Source organism: Macaca mulatta, chromosome 16 (genome assembly GCF_049350105.2).
Source record: "Macaca mulatta isolate MMU2019108-1 chromosome 16, T2T-MMU8v2.0, whole genome shotgun sequence".
NCBI classification, from domain to species: domain Eukaryota; kingdom Metazoa; phylum Chordata; class Mammalia; order Primates; family Cercopithecidae; genus Macaca; species Macaca mulatta.
This window is the reverse complement of record NC_133421.1, coordinates 16,595,378-16,607,848: the sequence shown is the minus strand read 5'-3', so window position 1 is coordinate 16,607,848 and position 12,471 is coordinate 16,595,378. Positions and strand designations below refer to the sequence as shown.

The 12,471-nt window shown below is 44.5% G+C and overlaps 1 long non-coding RNA gene across 1 annotated transcript in view; it reads left to right on the top strand.

Moving 5' to 3' along the window:
* Positions 1 to 5,511, top strand: part of LOC144335343 (uncharacterized) — a 52,471-nt gene extending 46,960 nt beyond the window's left edge. The window contains exons 2-4 of the long non-coding RNA XR_013406125.1: positions 1,609 to 1,696; positions 2,681 to 2,733; positions 4,209 to 5,511. This is a non-coding gene — a long non-coding RNA (uncharacterized LOC144335343). The remainder of the gene's footprint in view (positions 1 to 1,608; positions 1,697 to 2,680; positions 2,734 to 4,208) is intronic.
* Positions 5,512 to 12,471: the final 6,960 nt, after the last annotated feature.

Here is a 12,471-nt window from a genome sequence, read left to right as displayed (position 1 = left end):
GGACAGGCTGAGGCTAATAGGAAAGGTGAGACCAGTGGTGAGTTGAGGATCTGTTTTGATGGCTTGTTTTCCGGATTGATCAAACTCAGGCTTCAAAACAGCTGTGGTCAAGAAGCTGCATCAAAATATCAACCATGGCCCTTGTCATCCCTTCTCTCCAGATGATCCAGTTGCATGCTGACATAGAGAACCAGCATTGCAGTGCAGAGCAGAGTTTCCCAAACTGTAGCACCATGGACATGACCTGTAATCTCAACCAAATGCAGATTCTGATTCAGGAGTTCTGGGTGGTGGGGGTGAGAGGCCGCATTTCTGGTAAGTTCCCAAAGATCCCCATCCTTCCGGTTCAGGGATCACACTTTAAGGAGTAAGGCTGTAGAGGACCTGATGGTAATAATCAAAAGCCTTATAACAGAAAGGAAGGGCCAAACTTTAGACATTACAAAGTATACTGGCTTAACTTGCCCACTAGTTACTATAACTCCAAGTAGCTAACTGCAATTGTCCTCAATGTCTGGGGACTCAGCGTTTGAGCATTATACATGGCCTTAGGACATATATGTCCCCAAGAAATATACGCAATGATCTAAGTCATTGTTTTCTAAACAATATATGTGTAATGATAACCACAGAGGATCTTTGGTTGAGAAAGGCTTGAGCAATGCTGAATTCTATGAGTGCTTCCAGAGACCCACTATGCATGTTGGCAGTAATAAAAGTTTTGGGTAGTCCTGCAGTGAGAACAAAATCTGCTTAACTTGGATTAGGCCATTGTTTCTCAAACTTATTTGACTACACAAATTTTTTTTTTTTTTTCTGAAAATAATATTATCTTCCAAAGCAACAGATTTCAGTGGACTGTGAAAATGGTGGACTTGCCTGGCTTTGGTTAAGGAGACAGTTTATCTGGGTCCAGGCAGAGTTCCTACTCCTCACAGACCCTGCCTTGGTCCTCCCTGCCTTCGTCTATTAGGCGCTTTCTTCCCCGTGAATAAATCTGTTAAATTTCTTGATGTTGCATGTTGGATTAACTTTGTTGTAACATATGTTGGCTGTGCATAAAGATTAGCTAGGCCCTTTGAAAGGTTGCTGAATCATTCATCCAGCAGCATCCTGGTAGGGGATTAATTGTGTGCAGCTGAGGTACTGCCGGCTTCACACGCCTTTATTACAACAAGGAAGCTGCTGAGAGTCACTTAAAAGTTCTTAGAACCAGGAAGAGCCCCTAAGTAGGAGGCTTTAGGCAGCATATTATAACTAAAAGGAGGAATCAGTCTAGGGCAATTAGAAAGGCTATTCTTAATCTATTTTTCATTAGAAAGGCAATATTAATACAGAATTAATGGGCTTCTGCTTAAAATAGTTGTAATTAGTGGAATGAGAGAATGGATTATCAGAAAACGATCAGAAGTCAATTAAGTGTATTAAAATATACTCCTTAAACCTCGGCTGCTGCTTTTTTTTGTTTCTTTGCTTTATATTGATATTTATGTTAAAGGAAATGGGATGTTTTACTTTGTTTTGAAAGCATAATGCATATTTCTATTCCTTCCATGAATCTGTGTTTCCAAGAGTTTTTATTTTTAACTTTTTAATTTTTATTTTTAGAGACAAGGTCTCACTTGGTTGCCCAGCTTGGAACTCCTGGCCTCAAGTGATCCTCCTGCCTCAGCCTCCTGAGTAGCTGGGATTACAGGTGCGTACCACCATGCCCAGCCCGGAGTTTTTATTAACTGCTGGAGTAAAAACCTCTGTAATGACTTTACCACTGTGAGAAAATGCATAGGAGCCCCTTGTGGCCATGATGAAGAAGGAGGGTAACGTGTGTTTTTGCTCCACTCTTCCAATACTGACAGCAACATAAGACATTGTCTTATAGTCTTCCTCCTTTTTCTCCATCTTTCCAAGCCTTACCCATTCCTCAAAGCCCCCATCCAGTCTTGACCTTTGCAGGAAGGTCTCCAGGACAAGTCCTGGCTCTCCTGCAGTGATCTCTAGTCAAATGGCTCGCAACACACAGGAGAACAATTTCAAAATATGTCAGATTTGTTCACCTTTCCTTCCTTCATTGACTGGAAGTTTTTCAAGGGAGAGAGCTTATCTTTGTTTCTTGTTTTTAAATTGCACAAATAAAACCGTGGAAACTTTCTTTCACTTCCCCTGCCAATAGTTTTGGATGTTTATTTTAACATATGTGGGATCATGGTATATATATCATTCTTTAATTTGCATCCCTACTTTGCAAGATATCATAAAGATACGTCCACGTAATAGAGATGGATTCTTTCTTTTAAACCACTACATAAATTCCATTGTATGGGTACCTCAGTTATTTATGTAAAAAATACCTTTTCTATTGAATAGCATTTAAGCTGTTATGAATTCCATCTTTGGCTTCTTTTGTGCTCCCCACAGAGGTAGTTCTGTTCATGGTACTGCCACATGTTAGCTGGCTGCTCCCCGTAAAGTTTTGGTCCATGTCCGTGTTCTACTAAAACAAACCATGAAGCTGGTTAATAACAGTAACTAGTTAACACTGCGTTAACCCATCGAGTGGCCTTTGGAGGACTAGACTGCTTAAATCATGATGACCTTGATGATGATGATGATGATGATGATGATGATGATGATGATGATGATTCCTTGAGCAATATCTCCTCCTCTATGTCTTTGGCATTAGGAAGAGTGGATAAAAAGGACACATCTCCACCTGGACAGGAAGTGAGAAGCAAGGTGAGTGACTGCAGTTTCTTGGGTCCTCCTGTGGTCTCATATGCTGAGTTACAGAATATCTCCCTGGGTTACATCTTAGAAGAGTAGAAGGTGGTCACTTCTTTCTGGCAAAACCAGGCATGGGCATAACGCATGAGAACAGGGGCAAAGAGTTCACAAATTCAAAGGAGAAGAGGCAACCTAGCCCTAGAATTCTGGTTCTGCCAGAGCGAGGGCTACCAGTGGGTATGAGTGGCCTGGGAGGTCCCGCCACTGCAGGGTGCACAGCCTGGTCCTCGCTGCTGTCTCTGTGCTATTGTGTGGCAGCTGCCAAGCTCATCCAAAAGATGACTGGAACCGGATGAAACCTTTTCTGTAAAATAGTACATGCCATGTGTGGGTTAGAGAGGCACTCACACTACCTCTCTAATGAACCAGGGAAGAGAAGGCAGAGGAAGTAGGGAGGGGCACGATGGGTGAACAGCCAACAACAGAGTGCAGACATGGCTGCTCTATCATCCCTGAGGTATGACAGAGGCAGACTGTGCCTGGTGGGACCAACATCAGCAAAAATGTAACACATGTCACTTTGTGTGCTAGGGTGTTAAGCAGGGCTGGACTAGAAGGGAATTATGCCAAGGTGTCTTTTAAATAGTTTGCCTTGTTGATAGTTTATATCTTCTTCCAGCAAAGTATGAATGTGCAGTGATGTGTCTTACTGTGCAGATTTCAAGAGTTCAGTGGTGTCCTAAACAATAGATTTCTCAAATAGGAAACTTCAGCATTTTAAAGTGGCCAGTGGCAATAACTTTGTGGGCTGGCACTGCCCAAAGAACCAATTCTCATAAATCACCCAGATCACACACACACACACACACACACACACCAGCCCATGACTTGTTGCTGTGGGTGATTTTTAAACAACTCTTACAATAACCTCCAAGTGCTGCCAAGCTGGTGTCCTTCCTGTTGGCGTTAAATACCCCCAAAGTTACTTCCTATCATCCTCAACTTTCTTCCTATTTACTGTTAACTTTCTCGATGAACAGCCTAGGGTTAAACAGAAATACAATGAATATACTTTAAATAATGGGATTTTCATGTATACGCTTCTGGGATAATGGCCCCCAATATGCCCCTGGGAACAAATTAAACTGCAAAGGTTTGCATCAGTGATTTGGATTTCCTGCTGAATTTGCTTTGAAAGAGCAAATACGTGTGGAATGAAACTGCTTTGTAGATTTTTCTCTTTGTACAAGTCCTCCCTCTGCCTTAATCACCTGGATTGACTCCGTGAAAACACAAATGGATGTAGTTCACTGAAGAGCATTTCCGAAACATGCGCCTTTTCCTGTGATGATGTATAATTAATCACCTCTGGGCAAGGCAAACAAGTCAAGGTGGCTTTTAAAGACTCCACCAGTCTTTCTTCTTCTTTTCCTGTCTTGTTCTTGTCAGAAGAATCAGCTGCTCGCCTCTGATTTTCTCTGTTTCAGGTCTATTGGGACCATGTACGCTCATGAGAGGCTCCTTCAAAACGCTGTTCTCTCCCCTGAGTGCCAAAGCCAAGTCCACAGGACCGAAGACACATGGATGAAAAAACTACAATGATCTGAATCAGCACACACAAAAATCTCTGCAACTCCCAACCTCTTTCAATTTCCTTCCAGCTTCTTCCAGCTTTTCCTAGTCACCAAGCCTTTCATGCCACAACCCTTTGGTTGTCCTGCACCTACCTGGCCACGACACCTTCTGCCAGGAAACAGCCACTCTTGCACATGTGCATTGCAGTGTGGATTCTCAGGGTGCACCTGCAGGTGAAATCCTCTTTCTTACTGAGCCAAGAAAAGTTTTATTCTCCAATAAAGGAACTATAAACATCAATGAGTAGATTGGGAAGTATTAGAGGAAGGAATGATCACGGCTTCACTATGTTTACTCATAAATAACTGCCTGGCATTGGCATTCTAGACATAAGTATATTTCTATAAGTGGTGGCTGTGGATTGAATTGTGTACTCCAGGAAGATGTTGAATTTTTCTCGGCCCCTTTGCTGGGCCCGCAGCAAGAGCCACCCCACCTCTCTGGGCCCACAGCAAGAGCCACCCCACCTCTTGGGCATGATGGGATGCGTCTGGCTTGTGCTCTGGCCTGCAGCTCCCATGGCTGCCACATCTGTGTGCTCAGCCCCCATGTTCGGTGGGTCCCAAATTCTTGTCCCGTATCCAAGAAGAATGAGGTCACACTGAATATTGAAGGGTTGTGAGAGCAGAGAATTTTATTGAGTGAGGAAACAGCTCTCAGCAGAGAGGGAATGGGAAGGTTGATTTGTCTCTCAGTGTGGCTGAGTCCGGGGTTTTTATGGGCTCAGAATAGGGGAGTGCATGCTGATTGGTACGCGAGTATGCAAAGAAAGGCCAAAGCAAAAACACCACTCAAAGGTGAGCACAGCAGTGTAGAAAAACCGATTAGGAAAGGTTAGGTATATATAATATAGGTAAAGGGGAATCAGAGGAAAGTGCACCAAATAGGAAGACAAGTTCGCAATCCAGTCCATGGATTTGACTTGCAGCTTGGCTTTCAGGCTTTAAACTGTCTTTGGCTTGGAGGTGGGGTTTCACCAGGGGCACTCCCCTATCTGCCTAGCCATTTGTCTACCTTGCGCCACTATCAAAGTGTTAACCCAAGTATCTGTGTATGTGACTGACCTTTTTTGGAAATAGGGTTTTTGCAGATGATCAAATTAAGATGAGGTCATTAGAATTTAGCCATCACAATGTATACATAAAACACTGTGTTGTAGGTTGAGCACGGTGGCTCATGACTGTCATCCCAGCACTTTGGGAGGCCAAGGTGGGCAGATCACCTGAGGTTTGGAGTTCAAGACCAGCCTGACCAATATAGAGAAACCCTAACTCTACTAAAAATACTAAATTAGCCAGGTGTGGTGGTACATGCCTGTAATCCCAGCTACTCGGGAGGCTAAGGCAGGAGAATCACCGGAGGTTGCGGTGAGCCGAGATTGTGCCATTGCACTCTAGCCTGGGCAATAAGAGCGAAACTCTGTCTCAAAAAAACAAACAAAAAAGAAAGAAAAAAAAATGTGTCGTACACTGTAAATATACATTTTTTTGTTCGTCAGTTATACCTCAATAAAAAGAAAGGAGGTCATAATTCAGTATGACAGGTGTTCTGATGAAAGGTGAAATTTGGACTCAGAGACAGACAAGTACACAAGAAGAACACCATGTGAAGACAGAAGTGGAGGCTGGGGGGATGTGTGTGCAATCCAAGGAGCACCAAAATCACTAGTGAACCACCAGGAGCTGGGAGAGAGGCGTGGGCCAGTTTCCCCCTCAGAGCCTCAGAAGGAACCAACCACGCTGGCCCCTTGATCTTGGACTTTCAGCCTCCAGAACTGTGAGGCATTAAATTTCTGTTGTTCTAAGTTGCCCAGGCTGTAGCTTATAACATCCCTAATAATACAATAAATTTTTCAGAAAGGGGCAAAATATTGACCTTTGTAGAGTGGATTCGTTTTGTTAGGCCATACCAAAATATCATAGACTCGGTGGCTGAAACAACAGAAACTTATTTTCTCATAGTTCTGGCAAAGTGCAAGATCAAGATGTGGCCATATTTGGTTTCTCCTGAGACTATGAGCCTCTCTCCTTGGCTTGGGGATGGCCATCCTCTTGCTCTCTGCCCACACAATTGAGCCCGCATGTCTGTTCCCCTAAGGACACCAGTCATATTGGATCAGGGCCTCACTACAACAGCCTCACTTAAACTTAATCACCTCTTTAAGTTTAAGTGGACCTTCTCTCCAAATACAACTACATTCTGAGGAAGTGGGTTGGTATTTCATCATATAAATTTTGGGGGGACACAAGTCAGCCCGTAGCAGAGAGGAAAGGATTGGGGCTATGGCACGTGAAGCCCCTACGTATGGAGGGTCAGGGCATTTGAGAAGAGAGGACACGGAACATCTATCTGAACAAGCGATCAGATAATTCCCAAGGCCCAATGCTTCAGGCCTCAAACATAATGTGCACTAAGATAACATCAGGAACCCAGGTTGCCTCTCCGATTGCCGCCTCACATTACCGAGCAGCCACACACCTGGATTCTGTCAGACTTCAGGTTGTCTCCGGATCTGGCACTGCAGAGGTGGACTGGCCATGCCTGAGGCCCCAGGACAACCTGCTGTCATGGCACCAGGCTGAGAAAAGTGCTCCAAGCCCTGGACTTCCTGCTAAACAATGTTACTATGCTCGCTCCGACTGGTCAAGATTGTTACCCGGTGCACAGCGTGTCCTGTTGGGTCTGGTGCCAGCTCTGTTTAATTCTCCTCGTGTAAGGGAGGCTAAAGACTCAAATGAGGGGAAAGAAGCAAGATGGGGAAAGGGAGGGAGAGCCAGAAAGTGGGGAGGGCGAGGGAAGAAGGTATTGCTCAACAAGAACCAGTCTTGCGCACACCAAGTCAGATGCTGAGGCATAGAAAGGGGTTATCTGTGCATACCTCTTCTTGACAACTTCAGAGAACAAAATTGAGCACATTATTTAAAAATTGCTAGGCTTCCTGCAATTGAGATGGATGTTCAAGGCGTGGGGGGCAGGCGGCGATCAGAGAACTGTCTGAGAATTGCTGTCCTAGGCGAACAAAATTAAACATTGGCTGGTAGGCCAGATGTGAAGGAAGCTGTGCAAACAGACCAACCTCTACCTCCCCTGCCTCCCCATCTCTCCCCTGTGTCTCTGTTTGATTTGGGGCTTATAATAGGATAATGGAATCTAAAAGCATTTTTTTTTTCCTGGTAAGATCTAAACAGTAGCCACCATAATATATTAGGCCAGAGTACAAATGCTGTGTTAAGATAAAGGGGAAATGATGTATTTTTAAAGAGCTCTTATTTAGTTCTAACTTAAAAGCAACCGTGTAAATTTCTTTCAAGTAATGTTTCCTTAATTATTCATTTTCCTTGGCACAAGTTAAAGAGTCCAGTAATGACTTCTGTCTCTTTATATTTAGTCTATTATTGTTTGAAAAAGGCCAGAGGAAGGCCAGAGCAGTGCAAAAATGATATTTGCCTTTTTTTTTTTTTTTTATTACCAACAGCCAATGTAAAGGGTAATATAATCACCGGCAGCTGAGAGACAATGACATTTTTATAGACCTTCTGGCAACGTTGCAGTGTGAAGGAGCCTGACAGGTATTTGGCTTTCCAGCTTGTTCTTTCAACTGTATTTCTCATCAGACTGACTGCTGGGTGAGCAGGCTCAAGGCAGCCCCACATTTCCCTCCACATAGCATTTTAAGAGCTTGAACAGCAGCTGTCTGTTTCAATCTGGCGATTTTATAGATGGGAACCCAGAACACATACCTGCAGGGCCCCCGTTCGTGCAGTCCCCTGGGGCCCTCGCCGTGGCCCCGTGGAACCTCCAGTTGGATTCTCATATTCCTTGCAAACTTCAAAGGCTGGAGAACATTACTGTTACATGGAGACATACACGGTTCATTACAATTTGGAATTTTCTCTTTGATTGTGGTCTTCCTGCGAGATCATCGGAACGCTGGTTCGTGCATGGGAATCCATTGTTGTTCTCTCTTTCCTAAGGAGGACTTAGCATGAGGCTGCTTTCTCTGTACCCCATGATCTGGGTAAGCTCCTGAGTATCTTCCCAGGATCTTCCTAGGCTGTGCAATTTGAGACCCAGGTGAACAGCCTTGGTGCTTAGACCTCTTCAGCCAGGATGGAAAAACAAGCATCAGATTTCTACCTTGATTGAAATGATGCAGGACGACTGAGAGAGGCATGCGTTTCCTTTTTGCTCCTTTTAGCTGTGCAAAGTAGAAGTATGTTCCCTCAAACTTCTAAGGGGATCTAACTTCTTTCTGTGGCACCTGGAGGGGGTATAGATAAAGTCTTGGCCAGATGATCATGGATGTCTTGCTTTGAACTTGCGATCATGGAACATGAAGGACTAAAAGCTAATGGGTGCAATCAGGAGGTGAAAAAATACATGAATAAACAAATAAGTTAAAATCAAGAATACAGGTTTTCATAAGGACTGCCAGTGTACTATAGATTTTTTTTTCCCCATTTCATTCCCTGTGGTTTTTTTTTTTTTTTTCTTTTTGAGACAGTCTTGCTCTCTCGCCCAGGCTGGAGTGCAGTGGCGTGATCTTGGCTCACTGCAACCTCTGCCTCCCGGGTTCAAGCAATTCTCCTGCCTCAGCCTCCCAAGTAGCTGGGATTACAGGCACCCGCCACCACGCCTGGCTAATTTTTGTATTTTTAGTGGAGACAGGGTTTCAACATACTGGCCAGGCTGGTCTCGAACTCCTGACCCCATGATCTGCCCACCTCAGCCTCCCAAAGTGCTGGTATTCCAGGCATGAGCCACCACGCCCGGCCTCCTCTGTCTTTCTTTAACTATTGGCTGGATCCTGTGGGCATTGAGGCTGTTGTGCCTTTGGTGAACTAAATCCCCTTTTGACTTTAGGTGAGGAGTGAGGAAACCGTCTTCTTTATCTTGTCCTAAGCATTCGGGAAGGATTTCCTTCCCACTCCCCTCCTACTGCAGTGATGGCTCCTCTTGAAGCTGGACGGTAAAATCAGCTGAACGGAAGCTGAGCTCCAGTGGGCGTGGCCAGTCTCTAGGTTAATCTTGGGTAGTGAAGACACCTCTGTTAGCATAGTCAGATAAGATTTCTATTTACTCTTGTCCAGGAGATTATTGAGAATTGAGTCTCCAAAGTACATACAGGACCCAGAGACTCTCAGATCAGGAAAAAGCCTACATGGCTCAAAACTAATCCCCTTAGTACAGAGATAAAAACAAACAAAAACAAAACAAAACAAAAAAACAGGCCTGGAGAGGTTAAGTGCCTTGCACAAGGAGCTGGGGGCAATTAGGAGGCAGAACCAGGAAGAACTAAGAGTCTGGTCCCTTCTCAGACCTTTCTAGATGCTTCCCAACATCCCACCCCACCTCCTTCCTTAAGCTAAAGGGTCTGTACAGGACTTCAGTGTTATCCCCTCCCGCTCCTTGGCACTGTCTTTAATGTTTAACTTGATCTTGGAGGGGGCAAAATTTAATTATACTTTTTTTTTTTTTTTGGAGACGGAGTCTTGCTCTGTCACCCAGGCTGGAGCGCAGTGGCCGGATCTCGGCTCACTGCAAGCTCCACCTCCCGGGTTCACGCCATTCTCCTGCCTTAGCCTCCCGAGTAGCTGGGACTACAGGTGTCCGCCACCACGCCTGGCTAACTTTTTTGTATCTTCAGTAGAGATGGGGGTTTCACCGTGTTAGCCAGGATGGTCTCGAACTCCTGAACTTGTGATCTGCCCGCCTCAGCCTCCCTAAGTGCTGGGATTACAGTCGTGAGCCACGGCACCCAGCCCAAAACTAGGAGGTTCCAAAGATGCTTAATTCTTTCAACTCCAATAGCAAGTGAAACCTGGCCCAGTTTTGCTTTTAAGCTGTCAGCAAAAATATGACCAATGGAATTACTTGTTTCTGTCTTGAGACAGTTCCCAGGTGCAAAATAAGAAGTTTTTACCTGTCCAAGAGGCAGTTTGCAGTATCATCTTTGCCGATTAAAACATTTTCCCCAGCTTCCTGTGTACATGTTTAGAAAGAGGTATCTTCCTGTGTGTGAGTAAATACATCCATATAAAATTCAAGCTGTATTGTTACTGTGCAATTGGAGACACCCCAAATATTTGCTTTCTATGAATTCAGCTTTATTGGTGGTATTAAGCAAAAATAAAAATAACTTCCATATGCTTCTAGAAGGAATATAGAACATGTTTATGCTGGTTAGTCTGTTTGTCTCAACCTCCATATCCATTTTCTGCCTTCCCTGCTGGCCTCTTTGCTCCGGGAGACCAACCCCTAAGGGTTATACAGTGAGGCTGTCTTATAGACTGATTTCTAGGTGCCTTCTGCCATTGGGAAATGCCCTTAGGAGATTAGAGGGCAAGAGGAGAGAGAGGTACCATCTTTCTTCTTCTTCTTTGCTGCAGTGGGCTCTGTTTCTGGTCTGTACGCCTCTGTGAACAGTGTTCCTGCTGGGCCTCCCTGACTTCCTCCTCAGCTCCAACTCTCAATGGGCTCCAGTAACACCCAGTTGCCTCAGGCTTGGGTATGGCTACCCGATAAAATATAGGACATCCAGTTAAATTTAATTTCAGTTAAGCAACTAGTAATTTTTTTAGTCTAAGTAAATATAAGTGCAATATTTGGGACATACTTGTACTAAAAAATTATTTGTTGTTTATCTGAAATTCAAATTTAACTGGTATCTGGCATTTTTATTTGCATCTGGTGACCCTAGGCCAGGGGGTTGCAATGGCTTCCCATGTTGCTAGTCTCTGGGTGCCTCACCATCCTTCACTGTTTCTCTTAAATGTGCCCACAGCCCTGTGTGTCATCCCTCACCTTAAGAGAATTACAATCTGAGTTACATGCTGTTTCCTTCTGGGGTGATGACTGACATGCTGCCAGTACATAACAGGCCAAGGTAAGCACTGGGGAAGGTGTTACATTGGGGCTACAGTTTCCAAGATACAGAAACTTCCAGGCATCCTCTGATTGAGCCTGTAAACTTTTTGGAATCAGGATGAGATTGAGGAGATGGGATTAGGCTGAGGGGGCGGGGATTAGGCTTAGCGGGGACAACTTTGGGCAGAGGGGGTGGGGATTAGGCCGAGGAGGTGAGATTAGGCTGAGGGATACTAGGTTGGGCAGAGGGGGTGGGGATTAAGCTGAGGGGGTGGGGATTAGGCTGAGGGGTGGGCATTGGGCAGAGAGATAGCGCAAGGTACAGATGTAACAGCACTCAGCTAAATTTAGAGATTGAATTGCTTCACCTCCTCCTTTGTGCCAGTCTTAGCCTTACAGCCCCGCTGTACTATAAAGCAGTCATAAGAACAAAAGCTTGGTATTTTCTTTAGTCTTTCAACAAATATGTATACAACCTTGCTGCAAGCCTGGTTTTGGCTAAGACACTCTTCAGCCATCCAATCTGTTTCTACTTTTGTGTTAGTAACCTTTGATAGGTTTTCACGGACAGTCCCAGATGACTGAGTGTTGCGACCCTTTGTCCTGGGTCAGGGGGATTGCAGCCTAATGTTTCAGTGCTGTCTCCCCTCCCCCACCCAATAGGTAGTTTTAAAGCTACTAGATTCTGACAGCTTGTGTCAAGTCCCGTTTATTGCTCAGAAATCAAGAGGAAAATCCACTCTGCCAACCCCCTTGGGATTGTTCTCAGTCGGGGGTGGTAATGATTCCTCTTTAAAATGATGCTGGAAAAAGTGGGCTTTATTCCAAATGCAGAAAATTGTGTAGGTCAGCAAAACCTGAGAGAAGAGGCAAGGAACGATATACCCATGTCAAAGGGGCTCTCTGGGCCCTAACTTTTTCAACACCTTATTCTAATGTGTGTTGAGGTTTTAAGAAAATTAGTGCATCTTTTAGCCACTAAATTCATCAAACTATGGGCCTTTCCAAGGGAGAGACTCTATTTCCAAGATGTTTGTATTCTCAGGACTCGGCACAGCGCAGGCACAATGTGTGCTCCTGAGTGAATCTAACGGCCTTATCACCAAGGAACGAGGCCATTGTGTGTATTAGTGGAGTCTCAGCTAGCTGACTCCTGCCTTGTAAGTACCAAATTTTCACTTGAACCTTATTTTTACTTTTAAATCAATTTCATTGAGGTAATTGGCATGCAATAAGACACACCTCCAT